The sequence below is a fragment of the Humulus lupulus genome, chromosome 7, assembly GCF_963169125.1.
Source record: "Humulus lupulus chromosome 7, drHumLupu1.1, whole genome shotgun sequence".
Taxonomy (NCBI): Eukaryota; Viridiplantae; Streptophyta; class Magnoliopsida; order Rosales; family Cannabaceae; genus Humulus; species Humulus lupulus.
Genome location: NC_084799.1, coordinates 87,428,099 through 87,441,971, shown reverse-complemented (window position 1 = coordinate 87,441,971; position 13,873 = coordinate 87,428,099). Strand labels below are relative to the sequence as shown.

Below are 13,873 nucleotides of genomic sequence, written 5' to 3'. Positions count from 1 at the left end.
GGGAAATTCTGGAAGGAAAAGCTTAGGAATTGAGCTGGGAATTTGTGGAATTCAGCTAGGAGCAGAAAAAGGAATAGCTGAGGATCAAAGCCATTAACTGAGGTAAGATCTAAGTCTTGATTCTCCTGGAAATTTTGACTGTTAAGATAGGTTTTGGCTGGGTTTTTGGATGTTGTTTAATTGCTGAATTGAGGTGGTAATTGTGGTTGGTTTTTGGGTGATTATAATGCCTAGGTTGTGTGGTTAAGAGTCCTAGACTCAATTCTAGGTTTAGTTTAGGGTTACAAGGAACTTTTGATGAATTAGGTTGGGAGAAAACGCAAGAAAAGCCCCAGGATTTTTGGGTTCACAGGGGTGCGCCACGACCTAGTTCTTGGGTGTCGCAGCCCGCGTGACCCCAGAAGCCCTGGGGGGCTTGCTGTTTCGTAGGCGCGCAACGGCCCTAAAGGGCAAGTCCCAGCCCACCTACCCCTGGGATTTGGGACTGGCGCCTCTGACTTGGGGGTGCATCGTGACCCTTAGGGCCAGGTCGCGGCCCGCCTAGGCAGCCTTAGCCAAATTGGGTTTTTGGGCTCAAGAACCTAAACCTAAGTGTTCAGGAAAAGTTCTACTACTCGGTTTGGTAGAATTTGAGGTCCTGAAGATTGGTACGTTATTTGTAAATCACTTAGGTGGATTAGATTTTAATAGTTATCCATTATCGCTTGTGACTAGGGTTATCGTTAAGGCTCGGGATTGAGGATCGTGCTCGGGACCACTCCACGTCCTTCGGTCAGGACTCGAGGTAAGAAAACAGCACTCGAGTTGTGAATTGCGCTGAGATCCCCTATAAATGAACATATGTGAGATTATAAATGTATTTGTGATTGGAAATATCTAGATAGGCAGGTTAGCTCGTGCTACTTTCGATTGCGTGTTTGGCAACCTGTATATCTGCTATGTTTGATGTGAAATTCTGGCCCAAGGGAGCCAGGGCTGAGGTTAAGCATATTGAACGCAGCTCTGCCTAAGCGAGTCGAGATCAGATAAATAACTAAAGGGCTCTTCGTAAGGGCTCTGACACCTAACTAATTGTATTAAGATTGAATTATATGTTTGGATTAACCTGTTTACTGTTGCCTAGCTTATCGCTTGTATTCTGCTGTTGATTGAACTGGTTGATCTAAGTTTACTATGCACATTCTGTTGTTATCTGTGCTTGTTGAATTTAGTTTTCTTGCTGAGTCTTGGCTCACGAGTGCTACGTGGTGCAGATAAAGGCAAGGGAAAGTTGAACCAGCCATGAGTTGGAGAGCTTTGGGGGCAGAGTGTACATCGGCAGCTGCTAGACCGCCACGGCCGAGGGATTTACAGGGACTAGAGCCAAAATTGTATTTTGCCAATTAGGCCGGCTGCAGTTTTATTTACTTTTGAGGGCTGTAACCACCTTGTAAACATTATTTTTGGGATCCTGTGTATCAAACTCTTTTAATGAAAGTCAATCATTTTATGATCAAAATATTTTAACCATAACCTGTCAGTTGACTTTAGAAACACGTTTATATTCAAATGACTTGATTAGCAAGTCTTGCACTATTTTAAATACACAGTGTAACAGTCTTGGTTACCCAAGGCGTTACATTTATAGTGGAGTAATCATGAAATTAATACATAAGATTATTAGATTACAGAGTTTAATTAATAATCTGGTTTATTGGAACTTCGTATTATAGGTCCATGGTCCTCAAAACACCCCTGTCCTACACCGTCAATGGTAAGGATGTCAAAAGAAAGATTTGTAGAGAGAATGACTTATAATTGCAAAAGAATTAATTTTTTAGGGCAAGGAAATAATTATGTGATAATTATGGAGTGTTGATTAATTATGAATTATTTAACTATATAGTTTTTATTTTAAAAAACTATAGGTTAAAATAAATATTAATCATGTTTGGATTAATATAAAGAGAGATTAATAATTATCTTATTTATAATAAGATATTTATTTATTTAAAACTGAGATTTTAAGATAAAGTTAATTTTCAATTAACTCATATTTATTTTGGGATAAATATATTGTCTTAAATATCAATTAAATAAACAATTGAGAAAATTAGGGATAACCCTATTAGTGTGGTGCGACACACTCATTGCACAGTGAATGAGTGTGGTACCACGGGATATTTATATCCCTGAGATATGAATTTTGAATTTCAAATAATTTTTTTATTTAATTATATATATTTAATTATTCTTTTTAAATATGATTTAAATTAAATAGATTATAATTGAACAGTTTTACTTTAAATAAAATAAAGATTAATTAAACTAGTTAATTATCTTTATAAGCCTTAAAAGAAGCGATACTTTTCAAGAATTACAAGAAGTGGTTTTCATAGACTGTCACACTCTCTTTCTGAAAAAGAAAGTGATAGTTTTTCATCATCTGAAAATCTATTTGTTATCCAAAAAACTGGCGTAGATGACGTGGCGAGTGATTCCCAGACACATGGCTGATTGGAGGAACTTTGCTAGGGTATCGACCAGAAGACAACTTGTAAGTAGTAAGCAGCCGAAGTTTACCTGCGACCAGCTTGGTCGCAGGTTCCGCATGCTTCATGACGTTTCTATAAAGATCTTGGTAAATCCCGAAATTGACTCCCACAATCTCCTGAGCATCTGTTTATTTAGGAGAGAAAATCTGTAACACATTCATGAAATCCCCCTTGAGCCTATAAATAGAGAAAGATAGCTCAAGGAAGGGACTTTTGACTTTCGAATTATTTGAGACTAGAGTAATTCTATTTGAGATATTGTATTGTTCTTCAGGGGTTAGTGAAACTCATTGAACCCTAGTTCTTTGATCACTCCTTTGATTCACACATCAATAACAATCTAAGTGGACGTAGGTTATTACCAGATCCTGGGGCCGAACCACTATAAAAATTCTCGTGTTCTTATTATTTTCGTCATCACGTTCTTTTCAACGCATTCATCCACATCAAGTGTATTTTGACTCCGTGTCAGTTGACCAAAATCAGGGTCAACACTATTCAATACATCTTCTCTCAATCAAACCTCTTTATATCTCATGTGTTAAGTATATCTAGAGAGTCCTAAATCAACATTTTGAATCCTATGTGCTGTAACGTACCAAATTTCCTAATGAGGCTTGGGCCTTGATTAGGGGGTCAGGATGGCAAATTATGGAATTATGTGATTATGTGATATATATATATATGTGTGTGTGTGTGTATCATTATGTGACTATGTGAGTTATAGTATAATATGACTTGATATGCATGTTTAGGTGTATTAAATATGCGTGTGGACCCATTTATGTTTGAAAGGGAAATTTTTGTAATTTGGCCTATTATGGGTATATTTGGCATATATGTAGTATGTGTGTGGTACTTCATTATTATATGGATATGTTTGGGTTACTTGACACAAGACGATCCTAGGGAGCAAGCTAGTAGGAAAATCACAACGGGACCCATACTGGACTCGGAGTGAATCAAGGGGTATATTGGGTATTTAGCACATTACCGGGATATTGGGTAATGGGAATGATTATTTGATGATATATTGAGAGTTAGTGAGATCAGGAGGGAATTCTGGGAATTTTGACTATTTTACCCCATGGGCGTTTTTGGGACCCCGAGCATTAGGATTTGCTTGAGGTTACTTAAGCTTGAAGTAACCTGTCAGAAATTAAAAAAAAAAAGAACGTTTTCTCTCTCTCTCTCTCTCTCTCTCTCTCTCTCTCTCTCTCTCTCTCTCTCTCTCTCTCTCTCTCGTTCCCTTTTTGACACCACTCGTGTAATGCCCCAAATTTCCTAATAAGGTTTAGGACCTTGATTAGGAGGTCGGGAGGGCCATAATTGATTTATTATGCAATTAAATGATTATATGCATGTTTAGGTGTATTAAATATGCATGTGAACCCATTTATGATTAATTGGGTGATTTTCATATTTTGGCCATTTTTGGCATATTTTGCATATATGTGGCATGTGTGTGGTGCTTCATTATTATTTGGTTATGCTAGGGTTACTCTGCACAAGACGATCTTAGGAGGTAAGCTAGTGGAAAATTCACAACATGATTTATACTTGATTCGGAGTGAGTCAAGGGTTATTTAGCACATTACCGGGTTATTGGGTAATGGGAATAAGTATTTGATGATAAATTGGGAGTTAATAAGATCAGGGGTAAATTCTGGAAGTTTTGACTATTTTATCTCCGGGGGCGTTTTCGGGACCTCGAGCATTATGATTTGTTTGAGGCTACTTAAGCTTGAAGTAACCTGTTAAGAAATAAAAAGAACGTTCTCTCTCCTTCAAAGTTCCATTTTCGTCTCCCGATCGCATTTGCGAAGGAAACTTGAGTTCTAGGACTCGGATTCAAGCGAGGATCGAGGCATAGTGATTCTAGGGAAAATTAGAAGCTTATTAGCCGGAAGATTTAGTTGGGAAACGACATAATCGAAGGTAATCCAAGTTTTAAGTTCTAAGTTTTTAAAGTTTTTAAGCTTGGATTGGATTTTGTGTTTTGATGAGTTTTTGGATGAATTAAAGCTTGGGTTTTGTTGATTTTGGATCATGGGGATGTTTGGGAACTTTGAATTTGGGATTTGGAGATGTTTGGGTAGGTTTTTGGAAGGTTTTACAATGTTAAAAACAAGTTTTTTAGGCTGGCTCGAGGTTGGGCCGTGGCCCTGTTCTAGGGCGGCGCGGCCCAAGCTTGCAGAAGGAGGAGGCAGGCTTTGTCTGGGGGCGGGCCGCTGCATGGTGTCTGGAGGGCCGCGACGCTTAAGGGAAAAGTTTGCCAGATTTGTTTTTTAGTCGTGGGAACTTAACTCTAAGGGCCTGGGATCGATCCTACTACCCAGTTGAGTGGGATTCGATGTCTCGGAGGCTTGGGTTGGGTTTGGAAGTATTTATTTACTCATTTTGATGAGGTTGTATATTATGGTTGTGACTAGGTTATTGCTAGGGGCTTGGAATTAGGATCATGCTTGTGGCACGTTTATTGGTAACCTGTGCTTGGACTAGAGGTAAGAAAACTGCACCCAGTATGTGATGCATGTGATGCACGAGAAACATGTGGTTAGGGCATGCCATGAATGTTGAATATGAGATTGATCAGAGCTTGAGTCTCTGTGTTTGTGCATGATCCTAATTATGCTAGTAATTGTTAAGTAAGCATGCTGAATGCCCTACATTCAGATGTTTGACATATGATATATGTCTGGTAGCATTGCTTACTTGTGCGTGGCACTGACTTACTAGTTAGAATCGACAATGGTGTCAGAACTGGCTGTGAAGTTGTGACTTACTAGTCAAGTTCGACAGCGGTACTGAGCATTGATCGTGTGTTATTTACCTATGAGTCAAGAGCGGCATAAGCGTCATGAACGCAGAGCTGAAAAGATTAGATCTAATCGACATATGCATTGAATGACTCATCATGAGCATTAATGCCGGACCGACCTCAAGTTCGATGAAAACTAAAAGCGCTTGTCTAGTTCTATGACTAGTTACTCAGAGCTAGGGCCAGAAGGTCCAGGTGACCACATCATCACATGGCTAAGGGTACGGAACCCACACTAGTGACTTCATGGTCACTCATTTGATTCATGTTAGTGACTTGCTTATTAGTCACTCATCTAAGGGTGTAGATCCCATGTTAGTGACTTGCTTATCAGTCACTCATCTCAGGGTGCAGATTCCATGTTAGTGACTTGCTTATCAGCCACTCATCTCAGGGTGCAGATTCCATGTTAGTGACTTGCTTATCAGTCACTCATCTCAGGGTGCAGATTCCATGTTAGTGACTTGCTTATCAGTCACTCATCTAAGGGTACAGATCCCATGTTAGTGACTTGCTTATCAGTCACTCATCTAAGGGTACGAATCCCATGTTAGTGATTTTGATTAGGGCTATAAGCCCAACATGTTTATCGGAACCTCAAGTGTTAATCACTCATCTGTTTAGGATTGACTTGATAGTCATCCATACAGGAGGGCAAGGCCCACAACCATCATTATTTGAACTTAAATTGCATGCGTGATTAAGGCTATTATTACTAGGCATGCACATTATGATCTGATGACATGTTATTAGTGTTCATGAGCATATTGAGTTTTCTTGCTGGGCTTCGGCTCACGGATGCTATGTGGTGCAGGTAAAGGCAAAAGAAAGCTAGACCATCCTTGAGTTGGAGAGCTTAGGTGACGATGTGTACATATGCGGCTGCTCGACCGCCACGACCGAGGGTTGAAAGAGGAACTAGGGTTAAACCCTATTTTGCCGCTTAGGTCGGCTGGTTGTAAATATTTTGTTGTAATTAATCTTTAAATTATATTTTTGGGATCTCAATGTGTACAGTAAATGTTTTAGTGAAACGTTATATCTTAATAAAAAAATTTAACCCTAAATCGCTAATCATACTTAGTTACATGATTATGGCCAAATGACTCGATTAGAGAGTTTAGCACTGTTTAAAATGCACACCGTAATGGTCCTTGGAGTTTAGGGCATTACAGCTCGCATATTCGAAGGAAACTCGAGTTTCAGGACTCGGATTCAGGCAAGGATCGAGGCATAGCAATTCTAGGGAAGATTAAAAGCTTATTAACTGGAGGATTTAATTGGGAAACGAATCAATCATAAGTAATCCAAGCTTTAAGTTTTTGAGTTTTTAAGCTTTGATTGGATTTTATGTTTTGATGAGTTTTTGGATGGTTTGAGATTTGAATGTTGATGGTTTTGGGCCGTTGGGATGTTTGGAAACTTTTTTTTTAAGATTTGGATATGTTTGGATAGGGTTTTGGAGGATTTTAAATGGGAGAAAACGAAGAAAATGGTTGGGTTTGAGGTTGGGTCGCGACCTTGTTTTAGCAAGTCGCGATCTGTGTGAACCCAGAACCAGGAGAGTTCTACCTGGGGGGTGCACTGCGACTCTAGAGTGTAACGACCCAAATTTCCTAATAAGGCTTAGGGCCTTGATTAGGGGGCCAGGATGGTAAATATTGGAATTATATATGATTATGTCATATTTATGTGTATCATTATGTGAATATGTGAGTTATATTATAATATGACTAGATATGCATGTTTAGGTGTATTAAATATGAATGCGGGCCCATTTCTGTTTAATTGGGTAATTTTCATAATTTGGCCCATTTTGGGTATACTTGGCATATATGTGGTATGTGTGTGGTGCTTCATTATTATTTGGTTATGCTAGGGTTACTCAGCACGAGACGATCCTAGGAGGCAAGCCAGTGGGAAAGTCACAACGAGATTCATACTTGACTCGGAGTGAGTCAAGGGGTATTTAGTACATTACTGAGATATTGGGTAATGGGAATAAATATTTGATGATAAATTGGGAGTTAGTGAGACCAGGGGAAATTCTGGGAATTTTGACTATTTTACCCACGGGGGCGTTTTCGGGACCCCGAGCATCAAGATTTGCTTGAGGTTACTTAAGCTTGAAGTAACCTGTCAGAAACATAAAAAGAACGTTTAGTGCATTTCCTCTCTCTCTCTCTCTCTCCCGTTCCATTTTTGACATCGTTAGCATTTTCGAAGGAAACTTGAGTTTTAGGACTCGGATTCAAGCAAGGATCGAGGCATAGCAATTCTAGGAAAGATTAGAAGCTTATTAGCCAAAGGATTTAGCGAGAAATGACATAATCAGAGGTAATTTAAGCTTTGAATTCCTGAGTTTATTATTTGTTCTTGGTGTTCTTGAGTTTTACTAACTCAAGACTTGGATTATGAGTTCCGATGGGGATTTTGGGTATTTGTTGTTGTTTTAATGTAGTTAAACTATTGGATGGACTGTTTGGGGGATTAAAATGTTGATTTGAGGGGCTAGGGACCCATTAGGGTCAGATTTGGAGCTTTGAAGCTTGAAGAACACGAGTTGAGGAACCCAGAAATCTGGTTTGGGCGCTGTAGCGCTAGGTTGTCTATTTGGGGGTTGAAGTTCTGCCTATAGCGTTGTAGTGCTACTCAGTCTTCAGAACTTGCTTTTTTGATACTTTTTGGGGTTTTGACTCGAGGGCTCGGGGGATGATTTCACCACCCTGTTTAGCGGGATTGGAGGTCCTAAGAGCATGGGATTGGTTCCGGGATTGGGTTTTAGAACTTGAACTCATTGAAACACCGTTTATGGTTGTGACTAGGTTATCTCTAGGGGCTTGGAAACAGGACCGTGCTTGTGGCTCGTTTATTGGTAACCTGTGCTTGGACCAAAGGTAAGAAAACTGCACCCAGTATGTGATGCATGAAATGCATATAATACATATGATTATGGCATGGCATGAATGTTGAATATGGAATTGATCAGAGCTTGAGTCTCTGTAATTGTGCATGATAACGATTATGCTTGTGGTTATCGATTAAGCATGTTGAATGCCTTATATTTGGATGTTTGAATGTGCATAGTTATAATTATGCTGGTAATTGTTGATGAGGCATGCTAAGTGCTCTATATATGGACATTGATTGCATAGTAAATGCATAGCAGTTTTGCTTACCTGTGTATGGTATTGATTGTGATGTTGTGACTTATTAGTCAAGTTCGGCAATGGTACTGGGTACTGGTAGTATAGTATTGACTTATGAGTCAAGAACGGTATTAGTGTGTTTAACGCAGGCTGAAAAGATTAGATCTAATTGACATAAGCATTATCAACATAAGTATGAAATTCTTGACCGACCCTAAGTTTGATGAAAACAAACTCGCTTTTCTAGTCTAAAGGCTAGTTATTTAGATTCAGGGCTATACGGTGACTGAAATGTCACATGGCTAGGAGGGTGTGGAACCTCAAAGATAGACTTATCAGTCATCTATACAGCGATAGACTTATCAGTCATCTAAAGAGAGATACACTTATCAGTCTTCTACTCAGAAATAGACTTATCAATCATCTAAATAGAGATAGATTTATCAGTCATTTATATGGAGATAGACTTATCAGTCATCTATACAGAGATAGACTTATCAGTCATCTATATAGAGATGGACTTATCAGTCATCTACATGGAGATAGACTTATCATTCATCTACACAGGGATAGGCTTATTAGTCATCTATACAGAGTATGACTTATTAGTCGTCTACTCAGAGAGAGACTTATTAGTCGTCTACCTTAGAGAGACTTATTAGTCATCTACCTCAGAGGAAGAAACTTATTAATCATCTACTCAGAGCACAGGACTCATCAAACATTTATTTGTACCTGCTTGCATGCATAGGATTATTACTTGTAGTGCACCAAATTTTTTTTTTTAGATTATTTAAATTTTTGTGATTTATTTTATTTAAATGTTAAGTGTGATGAATTGTTTTATTTAAGTGTTGTTATTTTATTTAGTTCATTGTTTGTTTTATTTGATTGTTTATTATTTTATTTAATTGTTAGAATTGTTTGGTATAATCTTTTGAATTTAAATTTGTTAATTGTTTGTTTGGTTAATTAATTTAATAAGTGAATAGTGTGTAACATATGTTATTTTACTATTAGTGTTACATTTTAAATAAATGTGACAATTGAGGTAATTATGTGAGTTATGATTGAATGCACTAAGGTGCATGGTAGATAGTGATGCACTCTAGTGTTTTAGTGTGTGCTAGTACATGGTAATAAGGTGCACATGTGTGGATTTTCTACACATTTTATAAATGCCATTTATTATATTTTTGGGTAGTTTATTTTAATAAGTGGGGAATTAAAGAAAAATAAAATAAAAATAAAGGAAATGGCATGTAGTGTGGACGTGTATGTGTAGTGGGAAAAGAATGGTTTATTCCATTTATTTTCTTGATTCAATTAAATTAAAATTAGAAGACCATGGTTATTTTAGGTAAGGATGTGATCATCTTTTTATTCCTTGCCATTTAAAGATAAAAACAATTATACAAAAATTAAGAGAAAATATGGAGAGAATAGGAAACTTACCTTTTCTTTTTATTAAGCCATTGTGAGAGAATAAGGATAAAGGGGAAAGGAAAGAGGGGAAGAGCCATTTGCTCTTGTGGCTGCCGAAATTAGAGAGAGAGAGAGAGAGTGTGGCGTGTAGAGAGAGAGGGAGAAGAAGAAAGAAAGAAAGAAAGAAGAAGGTGAAGAGGAACCCATCTTAGAGTATGTTCTCTTGTTTTTCTTGTTTGTCTAATCTCTTTTTATTGATTATATGTTATTGACTTGTTTATTTGTTGTGTGTGTTTGGGTTCTTTCTCCTCCTCATGGTGGTTTTCAAATAAAAAACCCTAGGCTTGAACAAGGGTGTGAAGTTTGGGTGTTGATCTTATTGTGTTCTTGATTTTACAATCAAGAGAGGTAATGGTCTTTCTTAGCCTATATATTGGTTTTGATGGGTTTGTCTTTGAGGTTTTTGATGGTGATGCTAATGGTTGATTATTGTAGGATTGATGATTATGATTTGTATATTTTGAGAATATGATTTGTTTAAAAAGGGTTCGTGGGTATGATTGAGGGAATGGATTTGATAGGGTTTATAATGAGGATATATGTTATGTTTATATTGCTATGGTTATCTTTTTAATCTTTGATTTATGTAAATGGTAAATGATGATTTTAGAAATATGATAAGAATTATGTTAGGGTTTTTGTAAAGGCATGTTCATGAGATATGGTGTTATGAATTTATGTATGCTATTGCCATGGTTATTGTTGTTGGATTTCATGTGTAGATTCAATGGAATAGAAAATTGGTTTTATAAGATTTCATGTGAATATGTTAGTAATATTAGAATCATGTATATAATAAGAGTATGATGAGATTTTGGATATGTATGATTTTATGTGAAATTTTTGGGATAAAAGATGAGTTTCATGAGAAATTAAGCTTGCTGATTTTTGCAAATAATTGGCTAAAAGTTTGATTTAAAAATGATTTGCATGCATAAGTAATGTCCTTGATGTTATGTAAATTTTATGGAATTAAAAGGGGATTTAAGTCTCATTAAAATGATATTTTACTCAAATAATTACCTACAAAACTTTTATTGATTTTTGAGAAAATATGAGCTTTTAAATTGAATATGGTGATTTTTAATGATAAAAATAGTTGCTGGAATTTTTGTAAGAAAATATGAAGTGAGTTTCACTAAAATGAATTTGATGAGTTTTTGGAATAAATTATTTTTCCTAAGTTATGGTAATATTGAAAATTTGTATTTTTAATGGTATGAATGCATATTTTGATAAGTTATGATTTTTCCTTTGTTTTGATTGAGAAAAATATTTAGATTTTATTTATTTGTGATTTTTGAAGAAAATAAATGGTGGCTGAAAGTTTGTTTTAAAAAGGTTAAAAAAAAAATTGTTATTTAATTGTCACACATGGATTTTTGTTACATAAAACTAAGTCTTAAATAATTTAAAGCAAAATGTATTTTCCACACTTAAAAATATATTTTTCTCACCTCATTTATGTAACACAATGATAAAATTTATTTTTCTAAAGAAACATATTAAAAATAGGCATTTTAATTAAATCCAAGCTTTTTGGTTAATTCTTTGTAATTTGAGATTAATGAATAAAATTTGTCACATACTTTATTTTTGAGCTAAGATAAAATAATGTTTTGAGAAATTTAATCAACTTAGAAATTTTAAGAAAAATAAAGCATGTAATATGTCTATTGATTTTAAAATAATAAAAGTAAGAAATGTAGAATTATCGTTTTTGAAAACGTCTCTATTACGCAGTGTTCCCACGTATGCATGTTACATGCAACTCCACTTTTACGTTCAAAATTATGTTTATTATTCAACTATGTGGTTTTTATAAAACGATCATGCAAGTAAAATGGGTAAAATGAGCATTATTCTTTTCATGGCTTTATGTGTAGTTAAGAATAATTGCATGTTATGTGTAACGGTTATAATGTGTGCATGGCTCATGCACACGTGAGTTGTGTGGAAGGGCAAAATAGTAATTTTATGAACCTAAGAAATGTTATTTTGATTATGATATAGGCTCGTTGAAAGATTGTGAAATTTCTTAGCTTGGACCTGAGGTAAGGAAGTTAGATAGATTCTATGATTTTATGCTATGAATGGTAAGACTGTTGTATGAATGAATTGTTATGAATTATGAATGTCATAACGTGATGATATGTTGAATGTGATATGTGTATGGATATTAGATACATCAAACCAGTTACGATGTTAGATACATCAAACAGATTACGATGTTAGATACATCAAACATATTACGATGTCAGATACATTGAACGAGTTACTAAGGACATTGAGACGTAACTCCTAGGGTGGACGCGCCGAGGTTATTCAAGGACCAGTGATCTCCTGTTTACCTCATAGGGTGACATGGACAACTAGCGATCCATGCTCATCATGTATGTTGTATATTTGTGATATGATGATATGTTACGATTATGTTATGATATGATGATATGTTATGATTATGTTATGTTATACCATGATGTTTTAGATGAACGTTAGTGTTTGTTTTTGTTGTATTCTTACTTGCTTATTTGTTCGTACTTCCTTACTGGGCTTTTAGCTCACCCCCTTACTTTCCTTCCAGGTAGCAAATAGGATTTCTTTATGGCACGCGTGGTGACGTGAGGAGTTCTTTCATCATGGGGTGTATGGCGTGGGGTAATCCTATGGACGGAAAAACGATCAACGTAGAACGCCATTTAAATTATGTTTTGTTTTTAAGAGACTTTCCTAAATTATCAGGGGGACTCAGTTATTTAATTTTTGGTTTCTTTGAACTTTGCATGAAAATCTATGTTTTATTTTAAAACTTATGGCGCCAACTTGCATGGTTTTAAACAAGTCCCCCTGAGACCTTGATAATGAATGGTATTCTTTTATAAACTATATTATGCGAATGTTTTGTAAGTATTAGTCTAGGGCGTTCGTTACATTACTGCTAGGCATGCTTATTATGATTCAGTGACATGCTATTACCTGTTCATGAGCATATTGAGTTTTCTTGCTGAGCTTCAGCTCACGGGTGCTATGAAGTGTAGGTAAAGGCAAAAGAAAGCTAGACCATCCTTGAGTTGGAGAGCTTAGGTGACGATGTGTACATATGCGGCTGCTCAACCGCCACGATCGAGGGTTTAAAGAGGAACTAGGGTTAAACCCTATTTTGCCGCTTAGGTCAACTGGTTGTAAATATTTTATTGTAATTAACCTTTAAAAATATATTTTCGGAATACTAATGTATACAGTAAATGTTTTAGTGAAATGTTGTATCTTTGACCAAAATTTTTAACCCTAAATCGTTAATCACCCTTAGTTACACGATTATGACCAAATGGATCGATTAGCGAGTTTAGCACTGTTTAAAATGCACAATGTAACGGTCCCTGGGTAGTAGGACATTACATAGAGGGCCAAGTCGCAGCCCACACCCATAAACCCAGGCAGAGGGCTCTCTGTCAGGGAGGTGTGCCGCGACCCCCAGGGCCAAGTCGCGGCCCGCCTGTGCAGTTTTGCCCAGGTTTGGTTTTTAGTCGTGGGAACTTAACTCTAAGGGCTTGAGATAGATCCTACTACCTGGTTAGGTAGGATTCGACGTTCTAGAGGCTAGGACTCGGTTCGGAAGTATTTATTTACTCATTTTTTTTATGGGATTCTATATTATGGTTGTGACTAGGTTGTCGCTAGGGGCTTGGAAACAGGATCGTACTTGAGGATCATTTATTGGTAATCAGTGCTTGGACCAAAGGTAAGAAAACTGCACCCAGTATGTGACATACATGATTATTGATGAGGCATGTGGAGTGCTCTATGTATAGACATTGGTTGCATTGTAAATGCTTGGCAGCATTGCTTACTTGTGAATGACACTGAATTATTAGTCAGAAACG

At 36.6% G+C, this 13,873-nt stretch overlaps 1 long non-coding RNA gene across 1 annotated transcript; it reads left to right on the top strand.

Annotated features, from left to right (window-relative positions):
• The first annotated feature begins 8,707 nt into the window (after positions 1-8,707).
• LOC133788426 (uncharacterized) lies at positions 8,708-12,886 on the top strand. Its single transcript, XR_009873214.1, has 3 exons — positions 8,708-10,142; positions 10,272-10,337; positions 12,574-12,886. It is a non-coding gene; the product is annotated as an uncharacterized LOC133788426 (long non-coding RNA).
• Positions 12,887-13,873: the final 987 nt, after the last annotated feature.